Source organism: Coregonus lavaretus (genome assembly GCF_964263955.1).
Source record: "Coregonus lavaretus genome assembly, chromosome: 19".
NCBI classification, from domain to species: Eukaryota; Metazoa; Chordata; class Actinopteri; order Salmoniformes; family Salmonidae; genus Coregonus; species Coregonus lavaretus.
The window spans coordinates 21,021,643-21,028,998 of NC_140006.1; the positions used below are offsets into that span (position 1 = coordinate 21,021,643).

The window sequence follows — 7,356 nt, forward strand, 5'->3', positions numbered from 1 at the left end:
TACGCACTACGTTCTTCAGCGCTCGGCGGTCCCGTTCTGTGAGCTTGTGTGGCCTACCACTTCGCGGCTGAGCCGTTGTTGCTATTAGACGTTTACATTTACAGTTGACCGGGGCAGCTCTAGCAGGGCAGACATTTGATGAACCGACTTGTTGCAAAGGTGGCATCCTATGACGGTGTCACGTTGAAAGTCACTGAGCTCCTCACTGACCTCGCCATTCTACTGACAATGTTTGTCTATGGAGATTGCATGGCTGTGTGCTCGATTTTATACTCCCGTCAGCAACGGATATGGCTGAAATAGCCGAATCCACTAATTTGAAGGGGTGTCCACATACTTTTTTGTATATAGTGTATGTTTCAATATGATATGTCACTTTTTGTGTGGAAATTAGAGATAAAATCAATGATATGCTGCTGTGCCGCACGCGCACTATAAAACCACACAAAAATAATAAATGGAACGTTGTCCTTGTTTGACGTAGAAACAGGTGAACAATTTTGGAACACTGAGCCTGGCTGCACCAGGTGGCGGTATTACGATGAATGGGTTGCTTTTGACAATAAGGCACCGGACTACAGCCATATGGTTTTGAACCTAGAAGAAGACCAAGAGACGGGAGTAGGCAAGAACGACTCGAACGGGATTGGCCAGAAAATCATGGTCAACTAACGTTACTGAGTGAGTATCAAGCTAGCTAGCTTTGCTACAACTGATAAAGTCGAGTTGGTAGCTAGCTGTGTTTTACAGCCAGACTCAGTTTTACACTTAGCTAGCTAGATAATAAACTAAAGTGCAATTATCTTGCTAGCTACGATAGCAAAATATCTGTCAGATGGAAAGGAAGCAGGACCATGGCATGTGTCAGAAGCAATGCATGTTGGCTAGCCCATGTTAGCTAATGTAGATCACGTATTAAGCAATAGAGTGGATACTTAATTAATAGGGTTGTCATTGGCTAATTCTCGACATCATCCATCTTTAAGGCAGCATGGTTGCAAAATTAGGTCTAACTACAGTCAAATTAGGAGGAGAATGATGTCATTATGGAATAAGTCACCTATGTGAAGCTGGCCACTATGGATTAGCCATAATAGTGGATTTTGCTTTTCGCCTTAACAATTGTTAGTGAGATGTGACGTGGTGCCATAACATAAATAATAGCTTAGCTATCTATAAATGCACATGTATGCCATGTAATTTGTCATAGCTGTTATCAAAAAATGGCATGCATACTTTTAAATCAGCTCTATTGTTGTCATTTGCATACATGAATGTGAAGTAGGCAAGCTGATACATGAATGCTAAATACTGCAGTGGCGGTCGTTGCCGTTTAAGATGCAAGACAAAAAAAATTTTTATGAGCATGGCCTTATTTCTATTACAGTATATTGGATGACTGCCATTCGTATTCCATTCACCCAGCTCAATGTAACATTGATATGTTTAGGCTACAACCTAGCCTATGAATGAAAGTTTACAACGTAGGTGCACAGGTCAAGAGAAATTTGAGTAATCAAGGTGACAGACATTGACACATTCAATATCGCCTTGCACACTCTTGCCTGCATCTAGCTGATCTAGGGTGTAATCATTTGTCCAACAGTTGCAAATGAGAGTTTCTATTGGACAAATTCAGGTATGTTTATCCCCATTTCATTCTGTTTGCTTCCGTTTAAGAAATGTTTTTCAACAGAATCGGCAGAATGAATACACCATTGATCACACGCACAGTTCACTTTAATAGCAGCCACATACAAACAGCATGATCCCTTTGATCATTGTATAATTCCTTCTTGCATCTACGCGCTCTCCTCCTCACCTTTTCCCTTTGCTTGTGGACTTTAGTGCACAACACATCAGCTGTCTGTGACCAGACGAAAAAACCTTTCCAAGCATAACCGCTACACACAGCCTACATCGTTGTCACCATATTAACGTCATAGTCAATATAGCTACTAGAACTAACGCGTTAGTAAAACCGCTACAATCATGCAGTACAGAGTACAGTCAGCAACAAGCAGTTTAGCAGTTACACCGGTGGGCCCCGGTGGCAATAAATGAATAAAACCAAAATCTTACCTTGACTTGGAAGAGTTCAAGTGTTGGATAGCCATAGCCAGCTAGCTAACATAGCATCCCTCTATGTTTGAGCCGGGTGTTTGAGTAGGCTAAACTAACTAGCTGCATTCGCTAGCTAAGTGGAAAAAAATACAACAAAATATAGCTAGCTCTCTCTCTCTATTCCTTCTCCTTCATTTTTGAAAAAAATAATTTGTTCAACACTGTTCAACTATTGTCTTTCTCTTTCTTTGAGTCAACTACTCACCACATTTTATGCCCTGCAGTACTAGCTAGCTGTAGCTTATGCTTTCAGAACTAGATTAATTATCTGATCCTTTGATTGGGTGGAGCTCTGATAGGTTGGAGGACATCCTCCCGAAGTTGTCATAATTACTGTGTAAGTCTATAGAAGGGGGTGAGAACCACAAGCCTCCTAGGTTTTGTATTGAAGTCAATGTACCCAGAGGAGGACGGAAACTAGCACACTCACTACCTCTCTCCGTCTCTCTCCAGGTGCTGAAGAGATAGAATGGTCCTCCAGAGCCTTATAACCGACTACCTGAGATCTCTCCAGAGCACAGAGAAGTAAGCTACACTCATAACAGTATATTATAATAGTATGCACTATGTACTATGTAAGCCTCCTTCGCTATGGCAATCTGCCTGTGTGACAACATAGTATATTTTCATGGGCCACTGGTCGGATTGGATTTTTTGCCAAAACTTATGCTCTCTCCTCTCTCAGACTTTTATCAAAACTAACATGTCCATCCCTCTATTCCCAGGTGAGTCTGCTGGGCTACAGAACTTTAGAGCAGCACATACAAAAGCTGACAACAGGGTGGCAGGTTATCTGCAGACAGTTCCCTGAAGAAGGATGCAACTATCAAGGTTTTCAAAGGCTACATTTTGGGAATGACCAAATGCAATAAAATGTTGTAAACTCAGCAAAAAAAGAAACGTCCTCTCACTGTCAACTGCGTTTATTTTCAGCAAACTTAACATGTGTAAATATTTGTATGAACATAACAAGATTCAACAACTGAGACATAAACTGAAGTTCCACAGACATGTGACTAACAGAAATGTAATAATGTGTCCCTGAACAAAGGGCGGGTCAAAATCAAAAGGAACAGTCAGTATCTGGTGTGGCCAGCAGCTGCATTAAGTACTGCAGTGCATCTCCTCCTCATTGACTGCACCAGATTTGCCAGTTCTTGCTGTGAGAGGTTACCCCACTATTCCATCAAGGGACCTGCATGTTCCCAGACATTTCTGGGGGGAATGGCCCTAGCCCTCACCCTCCGATCCAACAGGTCCCAGACGTGCTCAATGGGATTGAGATCCGGGCTCTTTGCTGGCCATGGCAGAACACTGTCATTCCTGTCTTGCAGGAAATCACGCACAGAACGAGCAGTATGGCTGGTGGCATTGTCATGCTGGAGGGTCATGTCAGGATGAGCCTGCAGGAAGGGTACCACGAGGGAGGAGGATGTCTTCCCTGTAACGCATAGTGTTGTGATTGCCTGCAATGACAACAAGCTCAGTCTGATGATGCTGTGACACACCACCCCAGACCATGACGGACCCTCCACCTACAAATCGATCCCACTCCAGAGTACAGGCCTCGGTGTAACGCGAATCCGACCATCACCCCTGGTGAGACAAAATCGCGACTCGTCAGTGAAGAGTACTTTTTGCCAGTCCTGTCTGGTCCAGCGACGGTGGGTTTGTGCCCATAGGCGACGTTGTTGCCGGTGATGTCTGATGAGGACTTGCCTTACAACAGGCCTACAAGCCCTCAATCCAGTCTCTCTCAGCCTATTTCGGACAGTCTGAGCACTGATGGAGGGATTGTGCGTTCCTGGTGTAACTTGGGCAGTTGTTGTTGCCATCCTGTACCTGTCCTGCAGGTGTGATGTTCGGATGTACCGATCCTGTGCAGGTGTTGTTACACGTGGTCTGGCACTGCGAGGATGATCAGCTGTCCGTCTTTTCTCCCTGTAGCGCTGTCTTAGGCGTCTCACAGTACGGACATTGCAATTTATTGCCCTGGCCACATCTGCAGTCCTCAACTTTTTATTTTTTGTTATTAGATTACAAAACAATAACTTTTTCATAGCATGTATGTCACATTGGTCTTCACACTAACTTTTACTAACTTCTGTGGTAACTTAAACACAAAGACAACACTTAGAGCTTATGATTCAAAAGGTCTAAAATAAATGCAAGTCTTATGTCCAGGGTGAATACATTTTTATTCATGTATATCAGACACATCACAAAGGTGTCAACTAAAATATATATCCCAGATAAGATTGAAAGTAGACAAAGTGAATATGTCAGTGATTGCATCCTTAGCAGTTAGTATGAATTTGTGTGGTTACATACAATTCATGTTGACAGAATGGCTGAGACAGAGAGAGAGTGTTGCTGTACTCCCAGGTAAGGCCCTTGTTTTCGGTACCACTGAAGGCCACAGTCTTCAGTCAGGCAGCTTGAAGATGTGTCACCATCCAGGCCCATGTCACAGCATGCAGTGGCCTGATACCAAATACATTATGTACCTTTCATCACCAAAGCCATGTTAACATTTACTGCATATGTTGAACAATTCAACCCTTTTGTTAGTGTCATTGATATATGGAAATTCACATATAGTATTCAGTTCATAAGCATTGGCAACCCTGGTCCTGGAGTGCCGCAGGCACATCATGTTTTTGATTTAACTGACCTGGAAGACTAGGTGTGTTGAATTTAGGAAATCACTGAACTAATCAATTAGCTCAGTTGGTCAGGGCTGTGTTCAGTACATAAAAATGTGATAGAACACTCAATTGAACAGAGGCAGTCCTGTACTAAACGACCAGTTGAAAAACGGGGAAGGGTTGGGTTTTGTGTTCAAAATGCACCGCTGCTCTTTAAAAATGTCACTTGTTGCTTCAAGCCACACCCCGGCACACACACTGAATGGAGCAAAAGTATCTCAAAGTCTGTTCAATAATGTTTTGGGAAAACGTGTCGTTCAGTACAAACCATTCCGCAACGTAGAAAACGTTCAAGCGAACTGAACGCACCCCTGGTTTAGGGCCTAGTTGGAACAAAATCCTGCAGTACCTGCGGCACTCCAGGAACAGGGTTGCCTACCCCTGCTCTAGGGTCCAGTGGTGAAGCGACTGCTGTGCAAAGTATTGGGCAACAGCTTTCTTCCAGGGCCCATATTCACAAAGCGTCTCTGAGGAAGGATAGTGATCTAGGATAACCTCCCCCTTGTCAATGTAATTGTACTCAGTGTGAAGGCAAAACTGATCCTAAAATCAGTACTCCTACTCTTATAAACATGAATAATAATTAGCTTAGTCAGTCAGTAACTTAGCTAACTAGGTAATGAAATTCTCATGTAAATGTGCACAAGCATAATCAGCCAAATTATATGAAAGCAACACATCCTATTTGCAGTGAAATTACTAGGAGCATTTCTCTTGCCAACTTTCAGTCACCAATACGTCAATAAATAGGCAGCGGAACAAAGTAGTTTGACAAAAACTGTTGAATAGTCAGTAACTAGCTAGTCTTTAAAATATAGCTACCAATTATATAGCTAGTTGTTATTTTCTAGAAACATAGCTACAGTAGCAAAGGTGAACTCTGATGGTGGGAGTAAGCTAACATTAGTTAGCTTTACCCCAGCAGTTTCAAGATAGCTGGCTAGTAATGGCATTTTGATCAACTTTATCAATCAGATGAATAGCTAGCAAATAAATTAGTTCAATTACAGGTATGTGTCCCTTGTAGCAACTAGCTGACCCAAGTTTTCGATGCATGCCTCCACACGGAAAAGCAAATAATCTGGAGATTCGTCAATTTCAGCAGCGCTTGAAGATAGCCACAATAACGTTTAGCCAAAATAGTGGAATTTGCAGTTCGTCTCCGAAATGAAACTGTTGCAAATAGATACAAATAGTGGAATCATGCCATATTTGGACTAGTTAATGCTTCACATGTTTGGAATATTGTTATATAAATTCAACAATAGACAATAATGAGTTAATTTGACAAAAAAAGCACAAATAAGTTGAAATCGCAGTGTGAATGTATTAGACTTCATAATTACATTGGGTGCATACTTACAGCCTTACCTATGGATTGTGGATCAATGAAATGGGGTTATCAGCCTATTCAGTGACACCCACAGAACACAACTGTGAAGAGTTTACACAAATATTAGCGTCTTAGGTCTTATTTCAGGACTTTGACTGTGGGAAATCGCTTCACTATTCATTATTGCAGGACTTTGACACCACTATGAAATGAGCCACATTAGCTCACCAGTCAACCTACTATGTGTATTGAACATTCATATTGCAATGTACAGTCTTACCTAGGGATCTCGTGTCGATGAAATGGGGTATCAGTCAGTGGTGTAGTGCTATTTGTTGTCTTACCTAGGGATATTGGGTCCATAAAATGAAACCAGTGGTGTAGGGGTGTTTTTTTTAGGTGAGAGAGCGCAACATATTTTTTCTATGATGTCATCATTTCTCAATCAAAGTTTGTACCGACAGGTGTAGCCTATTGAATATAATTGTAGAATAGGCCCATGAATAAAATGCATCTTCCAATTACAACGTCTTCCTATGCCCACACATATTGTCAGAAAATGTTTTTCTATTTTTAATACCCTGAAACACCAAGTTAGGCATACCTGATTTCAAAATAGGCCATCATCACTGTCAATTGTGAATGATTATTCTTCACGTTTTACCGGTGAAATGTCCAAACTACTTGCCAATCATTTGATCTCAATCAGTTTCATGGGAATATGCATTTAGATCTTCTTGAATTACTGTTTCGTGAGAGAATTAAAGCAGATGGTAATAACACTGTAAGTCTTTCTTGTAGGCCTATTTTGTTTGAATCAAAGCATATATCCTGCCTAGTTGCATGCACTGTTACATTTTGACCGCATAAGGAAATAAATGTGACAATTAAGCTTCAGATAATAAATAACTGAGAAGGTGTTTTTGGTGTGACATACTGTATTATATGACTACTGTGCTACAGTAGCCTTTATACTATTATATTTGGTTATTTTATGTAAAATACTAATGAATCAGTATGTGATCTTGCGAGACATTTATTCAGATTTGATCTAACTTTACTAAATGAGCACCATTGTGAGGAGTGATAATCTTCTATTTGTAATAATAAGTGATGAGTATGACTATTAGGCGTAGGCAACAGATCTTGATGAGGGTTATTTTAAGCAATTTGACCGCCCTTCGAATCATG

The 7,356-nt window shown here is 41.3% G+C and overlaps 1 long non-coding RNA gene across 1 annotated transcript; it reads left to right on the forward strand.

The window, feature by feature from the left end:
- The first annotated feature begins 618 nt into the window (after window positions 1–618).
- On the forward strand, window positions 619–2,958 carry LOC311146649. The gene is made up of 3 exons (XR_014614701.1): window positions 619–681; window positions 2,578–2,649; window positions 2,850–2,958. It is a non-coding gene; the product is annotated as an uncharacterized lncRNA (long non-coding RNA).
- Window positions 2,959–7,356: the final 4,398 nt, after the last annotated feature.